Source organism: Coregonus clupeaformis, chromosome 5 (genome assembly GCF_020615455.1).
Source record: "Coregonus clupeaformis isolate EN_2021a chromosome 5, ASM2061545v1, whole genome shotgun sequence".
Lineage (NCBI taxonomy): Eukaryota > Metazoa > Chordata > Actinopteri > Salmoniformes > Salmonidae > Coregonus > Coregonus clupeaformis.
In genome coordinates this window covers 42,118,312-42,130,730 of record NC_059196.1, presented here as the reverse complement: position 1 = coordinate 42,130,730, position 12,419 = coordinate 42,118,312, and positions in this window count along the sequence as shown.

Below are 12,419 nucleotides of genomic sequence, written 5' to 3'. Positions count from 1 at the left end.
AAACAAGGAGAACAACCCCCACAGGTGGAGTTATAGGGTGTAAAAAAGGAGAACAACCCCCACAGGTGGAGGTACAGGGTGTAAACAAGGAGAACAACCCCCACAGGTGGAGTTATAGGGTGTAAACAAGGAGAACAACCCCCACAGGTAGAGATATATGGTGTAAACAAGGAGAACAACCCCCACAGGTAGAGGTACAGGGTGTAAACAAGGAGAACAACCCCCACAGGTGGAGTTATAGGGTGTAAACAAGGAGAACAACCCCCACAGGTGGAGGTACAGGGTGTAAACAAGGAGAACAACCCCCACAGGTGGAGGTATAGGGTGTAAAAAAGGAGAACAACCCCGACAGGTAGAGGTACAGGGTGTAACCAAAGAGAACAACCCCCACAGTTGGAGTTATAGGGTGTAAACAAGGAGAACAACCCCCACAGGTGGAGGTATAGGGTGTAAACAAGGAGAACAACCCCCACAGGTGGAGGTACAGGGTGTAAACAAGGAGAACAACCCCCACAGGTGGAGTTATAGGGTGTAAACAAGGAGAACAACCCCCACAGGTGGAGGTATATGGTGTAAACAAGGAGGACAACCCCCAAAAGTAGAGGTACAGGGTGTAAACAAGGAGAACAACCCCCACAGGTGGAGGTATAGGGTGTAAACAAGGAGAACAACCCCCACAGGTAGAGGTACAGGGTGTAAACAAGGAGAACAACCCCCACAGGTAGAGGTATAGGGTGTAAACAAGGAGAACAACCCCCACAGGTGGAGGTACAGGGTGTAAACAAGGAGAACAACCCCCACAGGTGGAGGTATAGGGTGTAAACAAGGAGAAAACCCCCACAGGTGGAGGTATATGGTGTAAACAAGGAGGACAACCCCCACAGGTAGAGGTACAGGGTGTAAACAAGGAGAACAACCCCCACAGGTGGAGGTACAGGGTGTAAACAAGGAGAACAACCCCCACAGGTAGAGGTATATGGTGTAAACAAGGAGAACAACCCCCACAGGTGGAGGTATATGGTGTAAACAAGGAGAACAACCCCCACAGGTGGAGGTATAGGGTGTAAACAAGGAGAACAACCCCCACAGGTGGAGGTATAGGGTATAAACAAGGAGAACAACCCCCACAGGTGGAGGTACAGGGTGTAAACAAGGAGAACAACCCCCACAGGTGGAGGTATAGGGTGTAAACAAGGAGAACAACCCCCACAGGTTGAGGTACAGGGTGTAAACAAGGAGAACAACCCCCACAGGTGGAGTTATAGGGTGTAAACAAGGAGCACAACCCCCACAGGTGGAGGTATATGGTGTAAACAAGGAGAACAACCCCCACAGGTGGAGGTATAGGGTGCAAACAAGGAGAACAACCCCCACAGGTGGAGGTATAGGGTGTAAACAAGGAGAACAACCCCCACAGGTGGAGGTACAGGGTGTAAACAAGGAGAACAACCCCCACAGGTGGAGTTATAGGGTGTAAACAAGGAGAACAACCCCCACAGGTGGAGGTACAGGGTGTAAACAAGGAGAACAACCCCCACAGGTGGAGGTATAGGGTGTAAACAAGGAGAACAACCCCCACAGGTGGAGGTATAGGGTGTAAACAAGGAGAACAACCCCCACAGATGGAGGTATAGGGTGTAAACAAGGAGAACCCCCACAGGTGGAGTTATAGGGTGTAAACAAGGAGAACAACCCCCACAGGTGGAGTTATAGGGTGTAAACAAGGAGAACAACCCCCACAGGTAGAGGTATAAGGTGTAACCAAAGAGAACAACCCCCACAGTTGGAGTTATAGGGTGTAAACAAGGAGAACAACCCCCACAGATGGAGGTATATGGTGTAAACAAGGAGAACAACCCCCACAGATGGAGGTACAGGGTGTAAACAAGGAGAAGAACATGGAAAAAAATTAATAGAACACGCTTCCTAACCCTGAACACAACCCTTTGTGGTCAAAGCGTTGCTAAGAATCTTTTTGCATTCTAACTCTTCTTCTCTTTCCTAACGAGGATCTCCCTATCCACTGTTCCCAGCGGCTCCCTCTCCTGTCTGGCTCTCACCCTCCAGGCAACCCTCTGCTCCCCCAGGAGATGCCCAGTGGAGGAGCTCTTGTCCAGGCACGCCAGCATGCTGCCCCCCCCCCCTCTCCCTCTGCTCCCACAGTACCAGCCAGGCCTGTTTGTATCCGCCTGCCTCTGTCTGTCTCGCCTGGAGCTTAACTGGATAATGAGGCGACTTTCTGGCCTTGACTTTGGCTGCATCCCAAATTCCACCTTCTTCCCTATATTGTGCACTGCCTTTGACCATGAGCTCACTATATAGGGAACAGGGTCTCATTCAGGATGCAGACTTTAGCACTGTAAACAAGTCACCAACCTGTGGTATCATCTGTTATTATTCCTGGAGGGGTGTGTGTGTGTGTGTGTGGTGTGTGTGTGTGTGTGTGTGTGTGTGTGTGTGTGTGTGTGTGTGTGTGTGTGTGTGTGTGTGTGTGTGTGTGTGTGTGTGTGTGTGTGTGTGAGTTGTCAGAGGAGCGAGCAGTGTGTGTTCCCTGTTTACTATCAGCCTGGGGCAGAGGACACAGCCTCCATTAGTCTGTCAGGAGGGGTAGAGGACACAGCCTCCATTAGTCTGTCAGGAGGGGTAGAGGACACAGCCTCCATTAGTCTGTCAGGAGGGGTAGAGGACACAGCCTCCATTAGTCTGTCAGGAGGGCAGAGGACACAGCCTCCATTAGTCTGTCAGGAGGGGTAGAGGACACAGCCTCCATTAGTCTATCAGGAGGGGTAGAGGACACAGCCTCCATTAGTCTGTCAGGAGGGGTAGAGGACACAGCCTCCATTAGTCTGTCAGGAGGGGCAGAGGACACAGCCTCCATTAGTCTGTCAGGAGGGGTAGAGGACACAGCCTCCATTAGTCGTTCAGGAGGGCAGAGGACACAGCCTCCATTAGTCTGTCAGGAGGGCAGAGGACACAGCCTCCATTAGTCTGTCAGGAGGGCAGAGGACACAGCCTCCATTAGTCTATCAGGAGGGCAGAGGACACAGCCTCCATTAGTCTATCAGGAGGGCAGAGGACACAGCCTCCATTAGTCTATCAGGAGGGCAGAAGACACAGCCTCCATTAGTCTATCAGGAGGGCAGAGGACACAGCCTCCATTAGTCTATCAGGAGGGCAGAGGACACAGCCTCCATTAGTCTGTCAGGAGGGCAGAGGACACAGCCTCCATTAGTCTGTCAGGAGGGCAGAGGACACAGCCTCCATTAGTCTATCAGCAGGGCAGAGGACACAGCCTCCATTAGTCTGTCAGGAGGGCAGAGGACACAGCCTCCATTAGTCTGTCAGGAGGGCAGAGGACACAGCCTCCATTAGTCTGTCAGGAGGGGTAGAGGACACAGCCTCCATTAGTCTATCAGGAGGGTAGAGGACACAGCCTCCATTAGTCTGTCAGGAGGGGTAGAGGACACAGCCTCCATTAGTCTGTCAGGAGGGGCAGAGGACACAGCCTCCATTAGTCTGTCAGGAGGGGTAGAGGACACAGCCTCCATTAGTCTGTCAGGAGGGGTAGAGGACACAGCCTCCATTAGTCGTTCAGGAGGGCAGAGGACACAGCCTCCATTAGTCGTTCAGGAGGGCAGAGGACACAGCCTCCATTAGTCTGTCAGGAGGGCAGAGGACACAGCCTCCATTAGTCTGTCAGGAGGGCAGAGGACACAGCCTCCATTAGTCTATCAGGAGGGCAGAGGACACAGCCTCCATTAGTCTATCAGGAGGGCAGAGGACACCGTCTCCATTAGTCTATCAGGAGGGCAGAAGACACAGCCTCCATTAGTCTATCAGGAGGGCAGAGGACACAGCCTCCATTAGTCTATCAGGAGGGCAGAGGACACAGCCTCCATTAGTCTGTCAGGAGGGCAGAGGACACAGCCTCCATTAGTCTGTCAGGAGGGCAGAGGACACAGCCTCCATTAGTCTATCAGCAGGGCAGAGGACACAGCCTCCATTAGTCTGTCAGGAGGGCAGAGGACACAGCCTCCATTAGTCTATCAGGAGGGCAGAGGACACAGCCTCCATTAGTCTATCAGGAGGGCAGAGGACACAGCCTCCATTAGTCTATCAGGAGGGCAGAAGATACAGCCTCCATTAGTCTATCAGGAGGGCAGAGGACACAGCCTCCATTAGTCTATCAGGAGGGCAGAGGACACAGCCTCCATTAGTCTGTCAGGAGGGCAGAGGACACAGCCTCCATTAGTCTGTCAGGAGGGCAGAGGACACAGCCTCCATTAGTCTATCAGCAGGGCAGAGGACACAGCCTCCATTAGTCTATCAGCAGGGCAGAGGACACAGCCTCCATTAGTCTGTCAGGAGGGCAGAGGACACAGCCTCCATTAGTCTGTCAGGAGGGCAGAGGACACAGCCTCCATTAGTCTGTCAGGAGGGGTAGAGGACACAGCCTCCATTAGTCTATCAGGAGGGGTAGAGGACACAGCCTCCATTAGTCTGTCAGGAGGGGTAGAGGACACAGCCTCCATTAGTCTGTCAGGAGGGGCAGAGGACACAGCCTCCATTAGTCTGTCAGGAGGGGTAGAGGACACAGCCTCCATTAGTCTGTCAGGAGGGGTAGAGGACACAGCCTCCATTAGTCGTTCAGGAGGGCAGAGGACACAGCCTCCATTAGTCTGTCAGGAGGGCAGAGGACACAGCCTCCATTAGTCTGTCAGGAGGGCAGAGGACACAGCCTCCATTAGTCTATCAGGAGGGCAGAGGACACAGCCTCCATTAGTCTATCAGGAGGGCAGAGGACACCGTCTCCATTAGTCTATCAGGAGGGCAGAAGACACAGCCTCCATTAGTCTATCAGGAGGGCAGAGGACACAGCCTCCATTAGTCTATCAGGAGGGGTAGAGGACACAGCCTCCATTAGTCTGTCAGGAGGGCAGAGGACACAGCCTCCATTAGTCTGTCAGGAGGGGTAGAGGACACAGCCTCCATTAGTCTATCAGGAGGGGTAGAGGACACAGCCTCCATTAGTCTGTCAGGAGGGGTAGAGGACACAGCCTCCATTAGTCTGTCAGGAGGGGTAGAGGACACAGCCTCCATTAGTCTATCAGGAGGGCAGAAGACACAGCCTCCATTCGTCTGTCAGGAGGGCAGAGGACACAGCCTCCATTAGTCTGTCAGGAGGGGCAGAGGACACAGCCTCCATTAGTCTGTCAGGAGGGGTAGAGGACACAGCCTCCATTAGTCTATCAGGAGGGGTAGAGGACACAGCCTCCATTAGTCTGTCAGGAGGGCAGAGGACACAGCCTCCATTAGTCTGTCAGGAGGGGTAGAGGACACAGCCTCCATTAGTCTATCAGGAGGGGTAGAGGACACAGCCTCCATTAGTCTGTCAGGAGGGGTAGAGGACACAGCCTCCATTAGTCTGTCAGGAGGGGTAGAGGACACAGCCTCCATTAGTCTATCAGGAGGGGTAGAGGACACAGCCTCCATTAGTCTGTCAGGAGGGCAGAGGACACAGCCTCCATTAGTCTGTCAGGAGGGGTAGAGGACACAGCCTCCATCAGTCTGTCAGGAGGGGTAGAGGACACAGCCTCCATTAGTCTGTCAGGAGGGCAGAAGACACAGCCTCCATTAGTCTATCAGGAGGGCAGAGGACACAGCCTCCATTAGTCTATCAGGAGGGCAGAGGACACAGCCTCCATTAGTCTATCAGGAGGGCAGAAGACACAGCCTCCATTAGTCTATCAGGAGGGCAGAGGACACAGCCTCCATTAGTCTATCAGGAGGGCAGAGGACACAGCCTCCATTAGTCTGTCAGGAGGGCAGAGGACACAGCCTCCATTAGTCTATCAGGAGGGCAGAGGACACAGCCTCCATTATTCTATCAGGAGGGCAGAAGACACAGCCTCCATTCGTCTGTCAGGAGGGCAGAGGACACAGCCTCCATTAGTCTGTCAGGAGGGCAGAGGACACAGCCTCCATTAGTCTATCAGGAGGGGAAGAGGACACAGTCTCCATTAGTCGTTCAGGAGGGCAGAGTACACAGCCTCCATTAGTCTGTCAGGAGGGCAGAGGACCCAGCCTCCATTAGTCTATCAGCAGGGCAGAGGACCCAGCCTCCATTAGTCTGTCAGGAGGTGTAGAGGACACAGCCTCCATTAGTCTGTCAGGAGGGCAGAGGACCCAGCCTCCATTAGTCTATCAGCAGGGCAGAGGACACAGCCTCCATTAGTCTGTCAGGAGGGGTAGAGGACAAATCCTCCATTAGTCTGTCTGGAGGGTAGAGGGCACAGCCTCCATTAGTCTGTCAGGAGGGCAGAGGACCCAGCCTCCATTAGTCTATCAGCAGGGCAGAGGACACAGCCTCCATTAGTCTATCAGGAGGGGTAGAGGACACATCCTCCATTAGTCTGTCAGGAGGGGTAGAGGACACATCCTCCATTAGTCTGTCAGGAGGGGTAGAGGACACAGCCTCCATTAGTCTGTCAGGAGGGCAGAGGACCCAGCCTCCATTAGTCTATCAGCAGGGCAGAGGACACAGCCTCCATTAGTCTGTCAGGAGGGGTAGAGGACACAGCCTCCATTAGTCTGTCAGGAGGGCAGAGGACCCAGCCTCCATTAGTCTATCAGCAGGGCAGAGGACACAGCCTCCATTAGTCTGTCAGGAGGGGTAGAGGACAAATCCTCCATTAGTCTGTCAGGAGGGCAGAGGACACAGCCTCCATTAGTCTGTCAGGAGGGGTAGAGGACACAGCCTCCATTAGTCTATCAGGAGGGCAGAGGACACAGCCTCCATTAGTCTATCAGGAGGGGTAGAGGACAAATCCTCCATTAGTCTGTCAGGAGGGCAGAGGACACAGCCTCCATTAGTCTGTCAGGAGGGGTAGAGGACAAATCCTCCATTAGTCTGTCAGGAGGGCAGAGGACACAGCCTCCATTAGTCTGTCAGGAGGGGTAGAGGACACATCCTCCATTAGTCTGTCAGGAGGGCAGAGGACCCAGCCTCCATTAGTCTATCAGCAGGGCAGAGGACACAGCCTCCATTAGTCTGTCAGGAGGGGTAGAGGACACAGCCTCCATTAGTCTGTCAGGAGGGCAGAGGACCCAGCCTCCATTAGTCTATCAGCAGGGCAGAGGACACAGCCTCCATTAGTCTGTCAGGAGGGTAGAGGACAAATCCTCCATTAGTCTGTCAGGAGGGCAGAGGACACAGCCTCCATTAGTCTGTCAGGAGGGGTAGAGGACACAGCCTCCATTAGTCTATCAGGAGGGCAGAGGACACAGCCTCCATTAGTCTATCAGGAGGGGTAGAGGACAAATCCTCCATTAGTCTGTCAGGAGGGCAGAGGACACAGCCTCCATTAGTCTGTCAGGAGGGGTAGAGGACAAATCCTCCATTAGTCTGTCAGGAGGGCAGAGGACACAGCCTCCATTAGTCTGTCAGGAGGGGTAGAGGACACAGCCTCCATTAGTCTGTCAGGAGGGGTAGAGGACACAGCCTCCATTAGTCTGTCAGGAGGGGTAGAGGACACAGCCTCCATTAGTCTATCAGGAGGGCAGAAGACACAGCCTCCATTCGTCTGTCAGGAGGGCAGAGGACACAGCCTCCATTAGTCTGTCAGGAGGGGCAGAGGACACAGCCTCCATTAGTCTGTCAGGAGGGGTAGAGGACACAGCCTCCATTAGTCTAACAGGAGGGGTAGAGGACACAGCCTCCATTAGTCTGTCAGGAGGGCAGAGGACACAGCCTCCATTAGTCTGTCAGGAGGGGTAGAGGACACAGCCTCCATTAGTCTATCAGGAGGGGTAGAGGACACAGCCTCCATTAGTCTGTCAGGAGGGGTAGAGGACACAGCCTCCATTAGTCTGTCAGGAGGGGTAGAGGACACAGCCTCCATTAGTCTATCAGGAGGGGTAGAGGACACAGCCTCCATTAGTCTGTCAGGAGGGCAGAGGACACAGCCTCCATTAGTCTGTCAGGAGGGGTAGAGGACACAGCCTCCATCAGTCTGTCAGGAGGGGTAGAGGACACAGCCTCCATTAGTCTGTCAGGAGGGCAGAAGACACAGCCTCCATTAGTCTATCAGGAGGGCAGAGGACACAGCCTCCATTAGTCTATCAGGAGGGCAGAGGACACAGCCTCCATTAGTCTATCAGGAGGGCAGAAGACACAGCCTCCATTAGTCTATCAGGAGGGCAGAGGACACAGCCTCCATTAGTCTATCAGGAGGGCAGAGGACACAGCCTCCATTAGTCTGTCAGGAGGGCAGAGGACACAGCCTCCATTAGTCTATCAGGAGGGCAGAGGACACAGCCTCCATTAGTCTATCAGGAGGGCAGAAGACACAGCCTCCATTCGTCTGTCAGGAGGGCAGAGGACACAGCCTCCATTAGTCTGTCAGGAGGGCAGAGTACACAGCCTCCATTAGTCTATCAGGAGGGGAAGAGGACACAGTCTCCATTAGTCGTTCAGGAGGGCAGAGTACACAGCCTCCATTAGTCTGTCAGGAGGGCAGAGGACCCAGCCTCCATTAGTCTATCAGCAGGGCAGAGGACCCAGCCTCCATTAGTCTGTCAGGAGGTGTAGAGGACACAGCCTCCATTAGTCTGTCAGGAGGGCAGAGGACCCAGCCTCCATTAGTCTATCAGCAGGGCAGAGGACACAGCCTCCATTAGTCTGTCAGGAGGTGTAGAGGACACAGCCTCCATTAGTCTGTCAGGAGGGCAGAGGACCCAGCCTCCATTAGTCTATCAGCAGGGCAGAGGACACAGCCTCCATTAGTCTGTCAGGAGGGGTAGAGGACAAATCCTCCATTAGTCTGTCTGGAGGGTAGAGGGCACAGCCTCCATTTGTCTGTCAGGAGGGCAGAGGACCCAGCCTCCATTAGTCTATCAGCAGGGCAGAGGACACAGCCTCCATTAGTCTATCAGGAGGGGTAGAGGACACATCCTCCATTAGTCTGTCAGGAGGGGTAGAGGACACATCCTCCATTAGTCTGTCAGGAGGGGTAGAGGACACAGCCTCCATTAGTCTGTCAGGAGGGCAGAGGACCCAGCCTCCATTAGTCTATCAGCAGGGCAGAGGACACAGCCTCCATTAGTCTGTCAGGAGGGGTAGAGGACACAGCCTCCATTAGTCTGTCAGGAGGGCAGAGGACCCAGCCTCCATTAGTCTATCAGCAGGGCAGAGGACACAGCCTCCATTAGTCTGTCAGGAGGGGTAGAGGACAAATCCTCCATTAGTCTGTCAGGAGGGCAGAGGACACAGCCTCCATTAGTCTGTCAGGAGGGGTAGAGGACACAGCCTCCATTAGTCTATCAGGAGGGCAGAGGACACAGCCTCCATTAGTCTATCAGGAGGGGTAGAGGACAAATCCTCCATTAGTCTGTCAGGAGGGCAGAGGACACAGCCTCCATTAGTCTGTCAGGAGGGGTAGAGGACAAATCCTCCATTAGTCTGTCAGGAGGGGTAGAGGACACAGCCTCCATTAGTCTGTCAGGAGGGCAGAGGACACAGCCTCCATTAGTCTGTCAGGAGGGCAGAGGACACAGCCTCCATTAGTCTATCAGCAGGGCAGAGGACACAGCCTCCATTAGTCTATCAGGAGGGGAAGAGGACACAGGCTCCATTAGTCTGTCAGGAGGGGCAGAGGACACAGCCTCTATTAGTCTATCAGGAGGGCAGAGGACACAGCCTCCATTAGTCTGTCAGGAGGGGTAGAGGACAAATCCTCCATTAGTCTGTCAGGAGGGCAGAGGACACAGCCTCCATTAGTCTGTCAGGAGGGCAGAAGACACAGCCTCCATTAGTCTGTCAGGAGGGGTAGAGGACACAGCCTCCATTAGTCTGTCAGGAGGGCAGAGGACACATCCTCCATTAGTCTGTCAGGAGGGCAGAGGACACATCCTCCATTAGTCTGTCAGGAGGGCAGAGGACACAGCCTCCATTAGTCTGTCAGGAGGGCAGAGGACACATCCTCCATTAGTCTGTCAGGAGGGGTAGAGGACACAGTCTCCATTAGTCTGTCAGGATGGGAGAGGACACAGCCTCCATTAGTCTGTCAGGAGGGCAGAGGACACAGCCTCCATTAGTCTGTCAGGAGGGGTAGAGGACACATCCTCCATTAGTCTGTCAGGAGGGCAGAGGACACAGCCTCCATTAGTCTATCAGGAGGGTAGAGAGGACACAGCCTCCATTAGTCTGTCAGGAGGGCAGACGACACAGCCTCCATTAGTCTGTCAGGAATGGAGAGGACACAGCCTCCATTAGTCTGTCAGGAGGGGTAGAGGACACAGTCTCCATTAGTCTGTCAGGAGGGCAGAGAACACAGCCTCCATTAGTCTGTCAGGAGGGCAGAGGACACAGCCTCCATTAGTCTGTCAGGAGGGGTAGAGGACACAGCCTCCTTTAGTCTATCAGCAGGGCAGAGGACACAGCCTCCATTAGTCTGTCAGGAGGGCAGAGGACACAGCCTCCATTAGTCTGTCAGGAGGGGTAGAGGACACAGCCTCCATTAGTCTATCAGGAGGGCAGAGGACACAGCCTCCATTAGTCTATCAGGAGGGGTAGAGGACACAGCCTCCATTAGTCTATCAGCAGGGCAGAGGACACAGCCTCCATTAGTCTGTCAGGAGGGTAGAGGACACATCCTCCATTAGTCTGTCAGGAGGGCAGAGGACACAGCCTCCATTAGTCTGTCAGGAGGGCAGAGGACACATCCTCCATTAGTCTGTCAGGAGGGCAGAGGACACAGCCTCCATTAGTCTATCAGGAGGGCAGAAGACACAGCCTCCATTAGTCTATCAGGAGGGCAGAAGACACAGCCTCCATTAGTCTATCAGGAGGGGAAGAGGACACAGGCTCCATTAGTCTGTCAGGATGGGAGAGGACACAGCCTCCATTAGTCTATCAGGAGGGCAGAGGACACAGCCTCCATTAGTCTGTCAGGAGGGGTAGAGGACACAGCCTCCATTAGTCTGTCAGGAGGGGTAGAGGACACAGCCTCCATTAGTCTGTCAGGAGGGGTAGAGGACACAGCCTCCATTAGTCTGTCAGGATGGGAGAGGACACAGCCTCCATTAGTCTGTCAGGAGGGCAGAGGACACAGCCTCCATTAGTCTGTCAGGAGGGGTAGAGGACACATCCTCCATTAGTCTGTCAGGAGGGCAGAGGACACAGCCTCCATTAGTCTATCAGGAGGGTAGAGAGGACACAGCCTCCATTAGTCTGTCAGGAGGGCAGACGACACAGCCTCCATTAGTCTGTCAGGAATGGAGAGGACACAGCCTCCATTAGTCTGTCAGGAGGGGTAGAGGACACAGTCTCCATTAGTCTGTCAGGAGGGTAGAGGACACATCCTCCATTAGTCTGTCAGGAGGGCAGAGGACACAGCCTCCATTAGTCTGTCAGGAGGGCAGAGGACACATCCTCCATTAGTCTGTCAGGAGGGCAGAGGACACAGCCTCCATTAGTCTATCAGGAGGGCAGAAGACACAGCCTCCATTAGTCTATCAGGAGGGCAGAAGACACAGCCTCCATTAGTCTATCAGGAGGGGAAGAGGACACAGGCTCCATTAGTCTGTCAGGATGGGAGAGGACACAGCCTCCATTAGTCTATCAGGAGGGCAGAGGACACAGCCTCCATTAGTCTGTCAGGAGGGGTAGAGGACACAGCCTCCATTAGTCTATCAGGAGGGCAGAGGACACAGCCTCCATTAGTCTGTCAGGAGGGCAGAAGACACAGCCTCCATTAGTCTATCAGGAGGGGAAGAGGACACAGGCTCCATTAGTCTGTCAGGATGGGAGAGGACACAGCCTCCATTAGTCTGTCTGGAGGGCAGAGGACACAGCCTCCATTAGTCTGTCAGGAGGGCAGAGGACACAGCCTCCATTAGTCTGTCAGGAGGGCAGAGGACACAGCCTCCATTAGTCTGTCAGGAGGGGTAGAGGACACAGCCTCCATTAGTCTGTCAGGAGGGCAGAGGACACAGTCTCCATTAGTCTGTCAGGAGGGGTAGAGGACACAGCCTCCATTAGTCTGTCAGGAGGGGTAGAGGACACAGCCTCCATTAGTCTGTCAGGAGGGGTAGAGGACACAGCCTCCATTAGTCTGTCAGGAGGGCAGAAGACACAGCCTCCATTAGTCTGTCTGGAGGGCAGAGGACACAGCCTCCATTAGTCTATCAGGAGGGCAGAGGACACAGCCTCCATTAGTCTGTCAGGAGGGCAGAGGACACAGCCTCCATTAGTCTATCAGGAGGGGTAGAGGACACAGTCTCCCTTAGTTTGTCAGGAGGGGAGAGGACATCCAGGATTAATGAGGGTTATGTTATCTCTCTCTCTGGGTGGTTGGTTGTGGCTGATTGAAAGACTGCTCCAGGATAAATGAGGGTTACTGTATGTTATCTCTCTCTCT